The sequence below is a fragment of the Pelodiscus sinensis genome, chromosome 10, assembly GCF_049634645.1.
Source record: "Pelodiscus sinensis isolate JC-2024 chromosome 10, ASM4963464v1, whole genome shotgun sequence".
Taxonomy (NCBI): Eukaryota; Metazoa; Chordata; order Testudines; family Trionychidae; genus Pelodiscus; species Pelodiscus sinensis.
This window is the reverse complement of record NC_134720.1, coordinates 27,258,028-27,274,627: the sequence shown is the minus strand read 5'-3', so window position 1 is coordinate 27,274,627 and position 16,600 is coordinate 27,258,028. Positions and strand designations below refer to the sequence as shown.

The 16,600-nt window shown below is 42.8% G+C and overlaps 1 protein-coding gene across 2 annotated transcripts in view; it reads right to left on the bottom strand.

Moving 5' to 3' along the window:
* Positions 1-16,600, bottom strand: part of AADAC (arylacetamide deacetylase) — a 105,855-nt gene that overhangs the window by 57,458 nt on the left and 31,797 nt on the right. The window contains exon 1 of one of the 2 annotated variants that reach the window (XM_075937732.1): positions 10,575-11,060. The exons of the other annotated variant lie outside the window; for it this stretch is intronic. The gene's annotated coding sequence lies outside the window, so the exon portion shown is untranslated. Of the gene's footprint in view, positions 1-10,574; positions 11,061-16,600 lie in introns of those variants that run through there. 2 annotated transcript variants of the gene reach the window in all.

The window sequence follows — 16,600 nt, the reverse complement described above, 5'->3', positions numbered from 1 at the left end:
TTGTTATGTTAGCAATAAATACGGCATGTGGCTTTATCCCCTGAAAAAGATCCTGTGTGCTTCTTTTAAGCATAATACTTGTACAGGCTGACTTAGTGAGACTGCCTGGTGAGTAAGATATGCAACATCAGGCTTACTTCTTGTTTTTTAAGAAGTCTGCAAATAGATCAGCCATAGGACAAGTGCAAATAGAACACTATGGAGCCCGAAAAAAGGTAGCCATCTTTCATAGTTAGTTCTTGGTACAATATGTACATGTGCAGCAGATATTCTTACTAGTTGACTTGAAACCATCTTTTGAATGCAAAATAAGACAATAGTTTGAGTTTAACATTAATACTCCAAATGATGGAGATTCATCACATCCTCTGCTCAACTATTCCAATAGTTAATAACCTTCACTACTAAAAATATACAATTTTTCATTTGTCTAATTTCAACTTCTAGCCATTAGATACATTTATGCCTCAGTCCGCTATATTAAAGAGCCCTGTAGACCATGATCTAGCTAACTCTTAATATTCTCTAAATAAACTAAACATAAGGCTCTCCTTAAGTTCTTGTGTCTAGCCCTTTCACTTCATTTTAAAATTTAATAGATTGAAATAAGAGATACATATTCAACAATAAAAGGCACAGGAAAATGTCTATTACATTTCTTTGAGTGCACTCCAAGCACAATATTGCACGTTATTTATGCATATACATTTTAACACAGAGATCCATATATATTACACATGTGATAGACTGTATAGACTATAGCACAAAGTACCCATTCAAAACAGAAAGATAGGGTTTAAGTTTAAAGCACTCTCTCTGCGGGTAGCTAGAATGTGCTTTTTCTCACATGTAAAAAAAAGTGTCAACTTTTAGTAATATAGCATGGGGGAGGCAGGGCTCAAAGCACAAAATTTGACAGCTGGCATGTTTTTGTTCTATGTTTATAATCAATAGGTCAGGGGCAGAGATAAGCATACACTGGAAAAAATGGATAGACTCAACTTGTAAAAATATTAATTTTCATGCAGACACTTGCTATTGGAGTCTTTGAGTAAAAAAACTCCCCCTAAAAATTATGTTTGAAAATTCCAACTAAACGTAGATTATGTTTTCTGTGTGATGTGATTCAGTGGCAATTAAAGAGTTTAAGTTGTCAGTGTTTAAACAAACCTTATTTCACTGAATCATACAAATGACTATCAGTTATTTGACGAGTTTATGCTTTTGCCCTTCATTGGCCTTTATTAAAGCTGTCATCTTTACATTTGAATGGATGCTACTACTTCTTCTAATATTGCTTCTTTTGGCATAATTTTATGACAGATCATAAAAGCTTGTCTATAACAAAGGATTTCATTCATCCATCTGTTTATACTTATTAGTGAATTATAAGTTATGTAAATGGAAACAAAAACACAGTCATCTGAACATGCAGCATGTCACTAAAGTGATAAAGGTGAAATGTAGCACTGTTAATTTCTGAATGTTAACTTGATCAAGTTAATTAAGTAAGTAAATAAGTATGGTACATACCAAAGCATCAGTTCTGGAAGAATTCATTTGTTATGTAAAAATGCGTGCTCAAACCTACCAAATAACCAATGCTACAGTCAAGATCATTCACGCTATTCATATGACAACTTGCATTTCCATCAATTCTTTCATGTATGAAAAATACGATTGTGTAAGTGGCTATAAAACACTCTGCCTTGTGAAATGTAAAGCATGAATGTGCTGTGTCATTATTCAAGTTAATACATCGTAGGAAAAGAATTATAGCACAATATATTTATCCTTCATAATATATCTACCTCGTTTTAAAAAAAGTAAAACTTGGTCAATCTAACACCATTTGCAATAGTAAGGGATCACAGTTTGTGTCTGTAGCATTGTTTTTTTGATAGGCTTGAAGTCAGCACCTCCTTGGCTCATGATATAATCTGAAAAATTTTCCTTAAAAAGCAATTTTCTTTATTCCACATGAAACTGTTGTGTACCAGCAATGCAATCTAAGGTAATGTCTACACAGCAGCAATTTGTATGGGATGCATAAAAATAATTCCTTCTACATGAACTTAGAAAACAACAATGGTCCTGTAGTACCTTCAGGTGCATCTACACAGCACCCTAAACTCGAAATAAGATACGCAATTTATGGTACGAAAATTGCACATCTTATCTCGGATCTATTTCAAAATAGCTTATTTTGAAATTTGGCGCATCTTTATAGCACCAGATTTTGAAATAACATGCTATTTCAAGCCATTCCTTATTCCTTATGCAACAAGATTTACTGGGATGGTGAAACAGCATGCCCATTATTTCAAAAAATATTTTGAAATATCGGGTGATTTGTGTAGACACGGGATAGCTATTTCAGCTGTGCAGTGTAGTTGTACCCTTAGAGACTAACAAAAATATATAAATAGTATCATGAGCTTTTGTGGGCACAACCCACTTCTTCAAGAAGTCATCTGAAGAAGTGAGTTGTGCCCACGAAAGCTCATGGTACTATTTATATATTTTTGTTACCCTCTGAGGTGCTACAGGACCATTGTTGTTTTTTTAATTTTTTAGTTACAGACTAACACGGCTACCCCTCTGAGACTCCTCCTAAATAGTAATAGGTAGGACCACAAAATTTGCTATGCAGCCTCCTCTTATAACTTAAAGCAAGATTAGGGTTTGGTTTTGTGTGGGGGGGGAGGGTCTGCAGATTCCCCCCCCCACACACACACGCATACAGTGATGCATAAAACGATACAGAAAAGAGACAATCAACACGGAAGTGAAAGTGGCTGGCCTGGGTCGTGACCCTCCCAGGACTGCCCCAGTTCCAAGCCTCTCACCCTTCAGATGTTATTTAGGGAATGTGAGGGGGCTGCAGCTCCCCCAAATCATACAAGAATATTGCTGACTATTCTATTTTGTCTGAGTTTAACTGAGGAGCATAGGGGCAAATGAACCTGGACCTGCCCTAGCTGGGGGACATGCACCCCTGCCCCAGTTGTGCCCACTGGAGCTGCAACGAACCCATGGAGAGGTGCTTCTCACCTGGCCCTAACCTGCTGCAGTGAGAGAGGGCTGGGGGCAGCCTGCATAGTGAACTCCTAATCCCGAGCCCCACTGGAGAGCAATGATTTTAAATGAAGAAAAACAAACATTTTTCGAGTTAAGGTCGCAAGCAAGCCAGGTAAATCTTCTAGTTAGAAATAAAGTCTAAATGGGGTTTGCTCTAAAAAAGATTAATGAGGCCCATGAAGTGGAGAAAATAAATTATAATAATAAACAGGGCTCACCAAGCGGCGGCAAGCCCCGCTCGCTAGCCACGCGGTTCTGCGCTCTGCGCATGCGCTTCCGGGGTATAATCTACACTGCACAGCTGAAATAGCTATCCCGTATCTACACAAACCACCTGTTATTTCAAAATATTTTTTGAAATAACGGGCATGCTATTTCACCATCCGGGTAAATCTCATTGCATAAGGGATAAGCAAGTAGATTACAAACAACTCACCATGGGCGAGTAGATTACATTGTTTGTTGAGCCCTGATAATAAATGAAAGGAGAGGAGAGCTAAAAGGGGTGAGCTAACAGGCTGACTGGAGATAGGGGCCTTGAGAAGCCATAGCCCTGAATCCCTAGGGGAAAAGCAGTGGACAATAAGTTTATTGAAGGGGCAAAAGCCTGAGCTAAGGCATGGGAACAAATAGTAGTGGATAAGGCTTGTGAAGAGGAAGTGACCACCTGAGCTAGCTAGACTGAACGTTATATTTTGTATTATATTTGTTGGGCATCAGTATAGGACAGCAGAAAGCTGTAAAGCAATCTGGGAGAACATTTCTACAACTGAGGTAGGCCAAGAGACACTGTGTGAGGTGGAGGGAGCGGAAGGAGAACTGAGGCAAAAGTTTCTGTAGAACCAAAGCAAGTCTGGGGAAAGGGCAGAGAGAAACATCCTGGGGCTGCAACTTTGCCACAGGTTAGTTCAAGTCAATATTTCTATACTATAGGGTTGGTTTCATTAAGTATAACCTTAAATTGTTAATTTCTGTCTTTCAGTAGTTGGTATATTTTTAAATGAAGACTGTTCAAATTATATTTCCTTAAATGCTTGCCCTTTACAAACTCCCAAACAACAACTATTTTTCTCCAGGAATATGTTGCCTCACATTTCTCAGTTTCTCTGCTGGGTAGCTGTTAAAATGATTTATGTTTATGTAAAAGATTAGAGTCAGCTGTTCAAGTGTCCTGTATACACTTCACCGTACTCCTTTTGATTTTACCCTTCTAAAATGGATAACTTAGTATTTATCTTTAACTGTATGTTCCTTCAAAGTCTAGACCCAGCTGTCTCTTGTAATTACCTTTCAGTGACAGAGTATTTGTTTTGACTATGTTTAAAAGTGCTAGCGTTTAAGTGGTCACAAGTAGGCTTTGAAGTTCACATCCCCCACAAAGATAAATAGAGGACATTCACAGCTCTGCTGTAATCCTACCAGTCTTTGGTTACAGCAGACTCTAGTGTACTGATTTCATGGTGACACCAATGGAGGAGGGATTAGATATTTCAGGATTTTTTTAAAAATTAGTTTTTAAAGAAATATACAAGATGATCCTTAAAACCTATATTCATAACTAGGTTTTGTCACTTCACTCATGACAACTGGTAAAAGGATATTATGCCTTTGAGAAACAAGCACTCTCTTCTGCTGATACAGAGCTGCTTGTGCTGCATACCTTACAGCAGTACTACTGTAGTAATACACTGTGTTGCTGGAAGGTGTTGTGCAGTGTACACATAGCCTAAGTTTCACAGTGCATCTTAGGGTCCTAGGTGCCCAAGTCACTTTTGAAAAGAGAGACTTAAGTGTTCCAATGCTGAGTGGAGCAACACCTAAATATCTTTAAGACTGGCCCCATAAGACCTCGGGAGACAGAGAAAATTTCTGTATAAAGGAAAGTCTTCCAAAAAGATATCAATTTTATTAAAGCAGGCTACACTACAAATTACCGAGTAGTTCTTATGTTATCACAAAGAAAAGCCTTGGTTTCTTCATGTAGTCCATGTATCCTCTGACATGTAATAGAAGAAACCAACCAGCCAGATTATGCAATGCTCTTTGGTCTCAAAATGTTTCCTCCAATGCCCACGCATCTCAATCTCACTCAAACACTTTATTGGAGAAGGGGGATAGAAACAGACCCGCTCAATCTGATCCCTAATCACATGCGTCAGAGGGCTTCTTAAGCTTCATCGTCCAACCAGTTTGCTATTTTTAGCCCAACATCATGTTAATAATGTAGCCTTCTTACAGTTAGAGAATCTGCCCAAAATACTGTAAGTGGAGAACCCACCCAAAAGTGTTTATGCTATGTGGATTAAGAATACCTTGGCTAGGCTATATTTCAGGAATTCCTTCTGAAAGGCTTAGTGTTTTACATCAGTACTCCCATGGCTTGATGTATCGTAGGATTAAGCAAGGTGCCTTTGGATAGCTGTCTATTTTAAAAGATAAATAGAGGTCTACAACAAGGTTCCTCTCTACAGTGAGAAATAAAGCCAACTATACCTGTTCCAAAGCTTAACTTGGTATTCTTAAAAAACAACCACTGGTCTAGCAGTACCTTAAAGACTAATAAAACACATAGATGGTATCATGAGCTTTTGTGGGTACAACCCACTTGAAAGGGAAATGTTAGTATAACAGATTCTAACATTTGATACACATAAGGCTGTATTTACCCCTAAAATATTTACCCCTAAAATGTAGTATATATACTATATTTTCCCACAAGGATATTTCAGTATTCACATTTTCAGAGTAAATAAGTGCACATGCTAGTGACCTGTTCACATACTAGTGCAGGGCTAGGAAAAATATGATTCACAAGCCAAACCAGGCACACCAGGCCACCACCCAACGGGTGCTTGGGGGAGGGGAGGAGAGGCTTCTCATGCTGTTCCCCCCCCAGAACAGTCCCATTGGCTGGTTCCCGGCCAATGGGAGCTGTCTGTTTGAAGCACAGGTAGCACATGGATTACCCCTCCCTCCAGGCTTGCAGCCATTCACAGATGCACATGGCCCCTGCAATCTGTGCAGGGCAGGGTAAGCAGGGAGCCAGCCTGAGAAACCTGATAGACTGCTGGCCGAGAGTCACCCAGGTAAGTCTTCTGGCCAGAGCCTGCCTCTGGCACCTCAGTTCCTTCCTCTCTCCCAACCTTCTGCTCCCTCTTCTGCACCCCAATCATCTGCCCCATGTCACAACCCCCTCCTACTCTAGGTCGCATCCCAAACCTCTGCACCAGGTCACAATCACCTCCTTCATCCAAAGTCCCTCCCAGAATCCACACCCCCTTCCTGCACTCCAATTGCTTACTCCAAGCTCCCTTCTACACCCAACCTTTATCTCAGACCCCTCACCTCCTCCATTAACATCATGGAAGAATGCACCTCTTGACCAATGTCCAAATTCTTGGAGTGGCCTCCCTCATCAAAAATTATTGTACACCCCTGTGCTAGTGCATTTGAGTCTTCATTCAAATGTTCATGCATATTGGTTGGGGGCTAAAACATACACATTTCCTCTTGGCTACACGTATCCTTTAAGAATAGTCTATAGGCAGTCCTCAATGCTACTGATTTTCCTCTGATGTTTAAAGCTGTTAAACGTTGCTTCACTTAACTTCATCTTGTGAAAGTGAGAAGAAAGGAAAGCCATCAGGAGTAATCGTCAACATCTGCTAAAACCACTAACAAAAGAGACTTTGGAGACATTTGTTTATACAACAGAAATTCTAGTCTGACTGCTGCAAATAATTTGCAGTTGATTTCTAAGAAAGATTAGAGTAAGTTTAAAAATTGCTGGGCTACCAATTATCGCATCATCTGAAGAAATCATAGCAACATCAGTTGTTTACCAACAGAGAATCTAACACAAACACCTTGTTATGTTCAGGAACTATTTAGGAATTCCTCCTGAAAGGCTCAGGCTATGTCTACACTGCTGGGCGGGCGGGGGTTCCAAAAAAAGTACACAAATAGCGAACTGCAATTTGCATACCTTTTTCCAATTCTTTTTTCGAAAGAGGGTTTTCTGACATTTGACCCGTCTACATGGGGCCAAATGTGGGGAAAAATCTCCTCCTTCAGAAGAACCCTTATTCCTCATAAAATGAGGAATACAGGGCTTCCAGAAGAGCGCATCTGCTCTTCCAAAAAAAAATTCAGAAGAGCAGATGCATTCCCTAGATGCAGCGGAGTTTTTCCAGGATACTTCTGGTATCCCAGAAAAACTTCATAGTGTAGACATAGCCTCAGTGTCCTCACTGATTGCTCTAAAGCTTTTTTCAGTACTTTCATGAGGTGTACTAAGTTTGCTCAAATGGAAACCTTGTCTTAAAAACTGATGAAATCACTGCAAACCAAACCATGAGAAAATATTAACACTGCCAGATCAACCAAACTTCTGAGAGCAAATGGTGCAGTCACAGGCAGTGGGATTGTTTCTTAACAACTGTAATCTTCTGAAGCATTACATTCATCTTGAGACTAATCAATCAGAATGAGGTTAAAAAGCTACGTATGAACAAACAGTAATATATCCTGTTTAGCTGGCAATGTGAAATAGTCTTTATCTATCAGATGGTTTCTGAGGCATTCAAGAATTAAAGAACACTCTTGGGACTCCGTGATCACATACCTAAAGACCGGCCAGACTCCAGGCCTGCCAACTTTTCTGCAAGGGTGGTGATTAGAGACCTGTGCCTCTCTGAACTGCTGCAAGAGCGCTGCGATGTGAAACTTTGAGGGCTGGGGAAGCAGTCTAGGCAGTGCTAAGGGCTGACTGCCCTAGGCCCCGCCACTTCTGGGGGCACAGAGCTGGACACCCCTCCCATTTTACCCCAGCTCCTTGCTGCCAGACTCAACTAAGGCACAGAGTTTGAAATAGTTCCACACATACCATTGGCAGAATTCCCTGCAACAGTCTCACTAGGTCCACAGGTTATCCCAACAGTCCTTTTGATAGTAAAACAGATTCCATTCCCCCAAAGCACACTGGATAGTCCTGTGCTAGGCTTACCTTGCCCTAACGGGCTTTGGCAGTCTGCCATCTCTGCAGAGGTGCTAGCCTGGTACTTTCCACATGAGCAATCAGGCCACTGCTGAGCTGTCCTCTTCCCATTTTTTAACTGCTCCTACATTACCTGACAGCAAGCACAAGTGTAGCAAGGAGGGGTTGGGGGGGAGGGGAGGAACAACACAGCTGCTCATTAACCCTTGTTGGCTCAGTGTGAGATAGATATACCTCATCATAATGATGTTCAAAATATTCCATTCCTGAAGGAATAACCATGTGTAATGAACCTAACACTATAGGAACCTCTCTTGGGTCAAGTCATCATGTTAAACCTGTGACTCACAAAGTGTCTCAAATTTTATTCCAATTCTTACAAAAGGCCATCACTAGGAAAATTGCAATTTTTCTTCAGTCCCTCATGTGAACTCTTAAGGCAGGGTGAGTTTCATTTTCTAAGTTGAGAGAACTGGTTCAGATAAAGTGGGAATCACATGTATGTTCAAAACTAGAACAAAAGCTATTCAAAAGATTTTGGGTGCATATTTTCTTTTCTTTTTATTTATTTTCACGTGTGTCTGAAATTTCTGTCTTGACTGAATGCAAACATACTGAAACAATGTTCTCACAGCTTCTGTGGTTAAGACTGAACCAGAAAGCATTGGAAAGCTAGCGAAATTCCAGGCCACCGAAGTTTGGATAAAATGAAAATCATACAAAATGTGAATGTTTATCCAAAACCTAAATATTCCATGGTTTGTCCCATCACTAGGATGATTGTAATAAAAATTTTACATTATAGGCATCTCAATTGTTCAGAACTTGCTTTCCTCTTCAAACTTAGCATAGCTGCTTACTCACTTATCAAAGCCATATGCTCAAAGGCCTCAATCCTGAAAAACACTAATGTAGTTTTCAAAGCAGGTAAGAGCTCCCACCAACAGTAATGATTTGGGATCTGCATTTTGACTGGCTAAGTCAATAGAAATTAGTAATGGGCAAGGTTCCAGTGGCTGAGATGTAAAAGTTTGAAACAGCGAAGATTTCAAGTGATTTCTTATTTGAACTCCTTCACCCAGACCACACATCATATTGCTATAGATATAAAATGGGCTGATATTTAAGTAAATACAGAATATGATACAAAAACATAATCTTGGTTCCAGCAAGCACAATATATCCAGGCACCAAAAAAAAGTTCACACAAGTATCAAAAATTTAAGTTATTACAATTCTATTTGAAGCAGATGCATGTCTGCTATTTCTGCTTTATATTTCCACTTAGGTATATTATCCAAATTAACCTTATAGAAGTCTTATAGGAGTATTTTTCCAGACGCATCACACTGATTTTCTCTCTCAAAAAGAGAGGGGAAGAAGAATTGAATGTAGAGGCTAAGCAGGAAACAGCAAGGATACTCTATTCAATATTAACTTTAGATTTCAGTGTCTTGCCCACCATCACCTCCCCATGATTTAATTCCTGTCTCAGTAAAAATGGCTTGATATAAAAATTTAACTGGGGGAAATCCCAATTCTTGGGCGACAGGACAGGGAGGTAAACAGATGAGCAGGCTGAAAATAGAATGTCTGTGCTAACTACCATACAGGGAAATGGGTTAGTAAGCTGAGTGACAGAACCAGCTAAGATAAGTAGAGGGAACAATTATTTACAATGAACAAGATAACAATGGACAAAATAAGTTGGAAACATAAAGATAAAAGTAAAGAATAAATCGGATCTGGTCAAAACATGGCATACAGGCATTTGTTCCTAATGAAGTAGCTAAGGCAGACCCAAAATGTGTAAAAGCAATCTATAAATAAAATGCAATAAAATGTGTATTTACTATATATTAGAGAGAGGCAGTCTGTCTGTTCAAGAAGTCCTGCTAAACAAGTAAGAGATAGGAACACCAAATTCAGTATACTGCTGCCTCTTATCATAACTTAAAGCAAGTTAAGGATTTGGTTCTGCCAGGAAAATGGGATGAACCTGGAATGGGATTGCTTCTCAAAAACCAAACAGAAAAGAGACAGACTCAATAGGCAGGGGTTGGCTGGAGATGCACCTTGCCTCCATCCGTGACTGCCCCAGTCCTGAGCCTCCCACCCACCAGGCACCTTTTACAGCAGGACAGAAAGGGAGAATTGAAGCTTCCCATCCTCTGATTCATACAGGGATGCAGAAAACCATACAGAAAAAAAGAGACAGAATCAGCATGCAGGTAAAAGGGGCTGGCAGAGGACGCCTCTCCTCCAATCCATGACTTCTTCAGCCCCGAGCCCCAAATACTCTTATGGGAACATGGCTGGCTGTTCCCCTTCGTCAGGGAGTGAGGGGAAGTACAGAGTTTGCTGTAATTCTCACTCTGGCAGGGGACTTGGAGCACAGGGAACAAATGTTGTCTGACTGGGAAAGGTCCAGATTCACGTGCATCTCCCCCAACTATGCCTGCTGGAGCTGCAGTGGCCATGGAGAGGCACTTCTCACCTGGCTCCAATGTGCTGTAGTGAGAGAGGGATGGGGTAGTCCTTTCTCCCCAGGGCAGCCTCAATACTGGACCCCTCATCCCCAGTTCCACTCCAGAGCAATGACTTAAAAGAAGAAAAACAAATATTAATTGAGTTGTTAATAAATGAGGTGCCATGAGATGGCAGCCAGAAATATGTGGCACAGTTCCTGGGCTTTGGAGAATGAATAAAATATTTTGCTGGGTATACCAAGTGGGGTCAGCTGGAAAGCCCCCACCTCTGTCCTTTTTTCTTACACAAGGGCTGTGTCTAGACTGGACAGTTTTTCCGGAAAATCAGCCGCTTTTCCGGAAAAACTTGCCAGCTGTCTACACTGGCCACTTGAATTTCTGCAAAAGCACTGACTTCCTACTGTAAGAAATCAGTGCTTTTTGCGGAAATACTATGCTGCTCCTGTTCGGGCAAAAGTCCCTTTTGCGCAAAACTTTTGCGCAAAAGGGCCAGTGTAGACAGCTGAGATTTGTTTTCCACAAAAAAGCCCCGATCGCGAAAATGGCGATCGGGGCTTTTTGGCAGAAAAGCACGTCTAGATTGGCACGGACGCTTTTCCGCAAAAGGTGCTTTTGTGGAAAAGCATCCATGCCAATCTAGACACTCTGTTCCAAAAATGCTTTTAACGGAAAAGTTTTCCGTTAAAAGCATTTCCAGAAAATCATGCCAGTCTAGACATAGCCAAGGGGGAAAAGTGTTTGTTTTCCTATTTTATTATGCAATTTGTTGTTTTTGTAATGTAATTTAAAATAAAAAATCATCACTATACTCAAGAGTTCTCTGTAACTGTGCCAGTGATTAACTCCAAATATATTTTACCATCCCACCGCATCATTGGTCTCGGTGCTGTGCTCTTTGTTAATTTAGTTTATAAAACCGATCAGTACCGCAGGTACAGTTTCCATATAGTCCAACCGCTTTGCAGTTTGAGGTTGAGTTATTGGCCTGCTTTTCAAACTTTAACAATAATAATGTATTGCTTGAGCAATGATGCCACCTCAGGATATTGTCAGGAGTTTCATGATAACTACTGCCTTAAAGCCCCAGCTCCTGGAATCAATTGGTTACGTGATGATTTCAACCTTCATTCTTAAAAAAAAGATTTTAGAGCTCTTGGCTGTTGTAGCCAGACAGCCCCCCCTCCCCCATCTCATCCATCTTATTTGCCTCTCTGAGGTTCCTGAAGCATACAGGACAGAGAAGGAGCAATAAAATCAGCATAGTCTATGCTGGCTCATCTGATCCTGAGAAGCTGAAAACATAGATATGAGGAGAGAATGATTAAGGCAATAAGCTGGCCTCGAGGCTGCGAGAAGTACCCGGCTGGCACCCATGTTGATACGAACACACAGTCCCTGGAAGAGGAATTTCCCACTGAGAAAAGAATGCCCAGTACTTCCAATTTAGTTATCTCTCTTACAAGTGTAAATTAAGTTCACAACTCCCTTGTAAGAACTGGTCTCACAAAAGACAGACCAGCACCATTTGGCATCACAGATAAGAAAGAGAAATACGTGACCCCAATGGGTATAAAGATGGGTACAGCAGCACACTCACTTTTGAGTGTCATTCTACCCTTTACCTGCCGGTAGGGTTAGGTTCTATTGGGACGCCCACCTCGTATTTTCGTCTTTCCTAGGAATTGAGAGACCGGCCCTGGCCTGACACGCTGGAGTCGAGAGGCACAGAAGGGGGTAAAAATTGTACCTGGATGTGGTCCTCTGTCTTAAGTGTACACAGACTTAGAGCTTTTTAAAGGTTAAGCTGTTACTTGGTACTATTATTTCTGTTTTTCCTATCTTTATCTTCTTTGTAACCATTTTTAAGATCTATATTTTGCTAGCAGTTAAGAAATAGAACAATAGCCATTGCAACCATATGATTTATAAGCTTCCTCAATAAACCTGTAACTGTTTAAGCTTTAACCTGACTCCTTCAGTTGCTGTAACAGAACCAGGCACAATTTAAAAGAACTTTAGCCGGTCTTAAGGGACAGATATAGGGAGAGCTTGGGCATTTGGATTTGTGTCACTCCCAGGTGGCAGATCCGTTGGGGCACTTCTCAGCCTCCCCCAGGCTGCCCGCTGCAAAGGAATCACAGATTCTAGCACCTAAAATCTGAAGTGTAATAAGCTCTCCCTGCAAACTTATTGGGGCACTCGTCAACCTCCTCCAGGTTGCCCGCAAGGGACCCCGGTTTCAGCAGTTGAAGTCTCGGGTGCATAGCACACACACACACCACTCACTGCCCTGACCGTCGGCTGACAGCTGTGGAGAAAGCTTCAACAAGCTCAAAAAGCAGAAGGCAAGTAAAAAGAACACCAAATCTATTATTTTCACATAATCTCATGAATTTTGGACATTTGGTGGTAGTAATACAGCTCTAGAGATTAAAATGCTTGTAACAGGCTCACTCACCACTGGGGGCACCCCTTATGGCTGGGTCTAAGGATCTGCTCTCCTCAGGACTATCCCCCGCTCCCGTCACTTGCTTGCCCCACAACCTCTCTTGCTCTGCAGGACTTGCGTGTGCTCTATGACTCAACCCTCCAGATGGAGGTACTATGTAGTTTTCCTCTTGCAGGAAAGGGAAATGACACCTAACCAGCATCCCAAATCAGGCAGTTCTCTCTAATTCTTGGGCTGTGCTGTTTTCCCCTAGCTGGTAGGAGGACCCAGGCCTGCTTCTTACTCTGGGTTCCAGCCCAGGGGCCTTGTAATCAGCAGGCAAGAGCTACACAGACTCAACACTCACAGCTCTTTCCTGGGCTTCTTGCCATTCTATTGCTCCTCAAAACCCTCCAATCAGAGACAGGAGAGCAACTGCAGACTTTCTGCCTATAGTCCCCTTCTGCTTCATACTAACCTATCTACCCTGTTCCTTCCCATCTGGGTTTCATCTTCACTTGGTGCCTATTAATCCAGCTCTCCCTCAGGTGTGGACTAAAAGGTTAACTGTCCTCTTCAGAGTCACCTTAACCCTTTCAAGGCAGGTTTGGTGTGAGCATCTCATCCCAAGGTCTAACAACAGTACTTAGGGTGACCATATCTTCCTAAAGGAAAACGAAACACTGCCTGGAGCCAGCCCATGGCCACCTAACCCTCTGCACATTCAATTGGCCCCAAGACCCTCTGCTGCCTGCCCATATGGGGGTGGCCCAGCTCAGGGGAGCCACCAAACTCTCCAGGCCCCTAGGAGAGATGTGTGTGTGGAGGACGGGGGACTCTGTGCTTTCAGAAAAGGTGGAGCCTCAGGTGGAAGGAGTGGGGGCAGCTAGTCCTCACTACTGCCTGAATTGTTGTACACCCCTCCCCCCTCCAGCTTCCAAAGCTGCCCAGAGTGTGCCATGGCACTCCAGCCAGGCTTCAGGTGTCACTGCTGCCACAGAAGCAGCAGTGGCTAGGAGCCCCAGGCCCTGTTGAATCGCTGGACCCTGGGACAATTGCCCTCTTTCCCCATTCCTCCCAGGCTGGAGGGCTTGGTCCAGCCTGAGCAGCTCTCCTGAACAAAAGCGCCGACCTCCCCTCTACCTCCCCACCCCACCCCCATTCCACTTCTTTCCCCAAGTCCCCACTGTCACCCCACATCTTCCCACGTGGCTCTGCCCATTCCGCACCTTCCCTCAAACCTCCCCGCAACTCACCTCTTCCCCAACATCTCTCTGGAGTGCCCCATCCCCACTCCTCCCAGAGCATCCTGAAAGCCACCAGACAGCTGTTTGCAGCAGGCAGGAGGTGCTGGGAGAGGGAAGAGGGAAGAGTTGAGCAGGCAAAAGGTGCTGGGCAGCGGGTTCAGAAGGGGAGAACTTGGCTGCCAGGGAGTGTTGGACACCCACTAATTTTTTCCATGGGTACTTCATCCCCATTTTTCTCCAGGGGTACTCCACCCACCAAGTTGGCACCTAAGGCCCCAAGCACTCTCTCCTGCATAGGGCTGGCATTGCCACTTGGCCTCCCACACACATGTTCCTCTGTGCCCTGTTAGAGGTTGCACCCCAATTTTTGGCAAAACTCTGCATTTGTCCCATTTGCTCACGCCAACTTTAGCAAATTGGATGGCCAGGACAGGGCTTAAAAAAAGGGACAGTCCTGGCCAAATCAGGACATGAAGTCACACTAAGTAAAATGGTGACTCTTCATACAGCATTTGTTTAATCTGGGGGAATTTCTAACTACAACTTCATGCAGACTAAACTTTAGTATATTCCCAGAGCACTTTCTTTCCATTAAAATATTTTCAGGATTACAACAGTGGAAAATAAACCTTAATACATTTTATGGGAATAGTAAATCTTTCATAAACATTTAAACATGGCTAAAAAAATATAAATCCCAATACCCTATTGCAAATTCTTAGTGGGAATTTCTGTTTAATTTATTCTCACTTCTGTTTTATTGCCAAATTTATTTATGGCATTGCAAAAGAGTGCCACCAGATTTACTGGATGGGTCTCATGCAACCAACATGGTGTTCCTATGGATTAACAGATTATTGCCATTTTGCTGGTTTAATAGTTTAATTATCAGTTGGTTCCACATCTCTGGTTTACCTGGGAAATGTTACACATTCCTAGTAATGTGATAATGTGCATCAAAGATTTATAGTTCAGTATACAATAGAATTAATATCTGAGAAACTCACAGACTGCAATATTGAGTGCCTCGAATGAGCATGCCGTCCATTTTACACTAGTAGCAATAACTAATTGAAAGAGTTCACTGAGGGCTTAATCAAGGGATTTGCTGAGCATGTGTAATCATCAAGAATCTCCAGTTTACAGAAAGGGAGGGGAAACTCAGTTTGAAAGGTGAAGTGACTTTCCTAAAGCTGCAGAGTACATCAGTGGTAAACAGGCTTGAATCACAGGCCTTTCTGAGTCCCTGTCATGTACTCATTCCCCTAGACCAGGATGGGGAACCATTTTTGGGTCAGGGGCCACTGACCCACAGAAAAATCAGTTGGGCAGGAGGCAGCAGTGGCTGGATGCCAGCGCAGCTCTACAATGCTGGGTTGGGGAAGGAGCTCTGACTAGATCCAGGCAAGCCAGGGACAGTATCTGGCCCCTGGGCCTTAGGTTCCCCACCCTAATACTAGCGAATCAGCAGGGCCAGTCTTAACCAATTGGCAGCCCCGGGCGACCACTCGGCTTGCCCGTAGGGTTGCCAGATGGTTTTAAAAAAATACTGAACAAAACTTTGTCCAAAAAATATAAATAAATAAAATGGTCGGGGAGTACAGGGAAACCTGGGGGGAGGATTCGGGAGGTTGGGTCGAAATGTGGTTGTGGCCCACCCCTAAAACTGGCTCCGTCAGCAGCTTCTTGAAAATGGTGGCCCCGGGCTCTGCCAATCAGTTATAAAATTAAGAAAAAATAGTGTCATATGGTTTCATGGGCAGTTGGTGCAGGCAGAAGTGGGGGAGGCAAACCCTTAGCCCCACCTCTAGCTCCGCCCCTTCTGCTGAGGCCCTGTCCCATCCCCGCCCTGCCCTAAGGAGGGAGACCAGTGCACTGTGTGTGCCCCCTACTACAGGGAGGGAATGTGAATGGGCAGACATGCACTCACCCTAGCCTCCCAGATCCTAGAGCACTGGGAAAGGGAGGAGGGCACACCGCACACCCTCAGCCCTGGACCACCAAGGGAGGGAGGAGGCCTTCTGGCTTCACTATCCCCGCCCTGGAGTATGGGAAGAGTGGGCACAGTAACACTCCGTTCCTAGTATGCCTACAGCAGGTGTTTTAGGGGTGGAGTGTGAGCGGGGCCAGGCTGGTGGTTTGAGAAGGCAAAGCCTTCCCCCGCTTAGGCTACTGGATGCCCACATGTAGTTTCCTTGTTTTGACACACCAGAAACACACTGCTATGGAATAGTCAGCATTTGCTAAGCAGTACTGTGCTCTTGTCACAGATCTCAACAAAGTATTAGTAAAATTGAGGAGATATCACTGCATGGGAATTGACAAATGATGAGTTGTGAATGGTGATCCCTCCATGTGA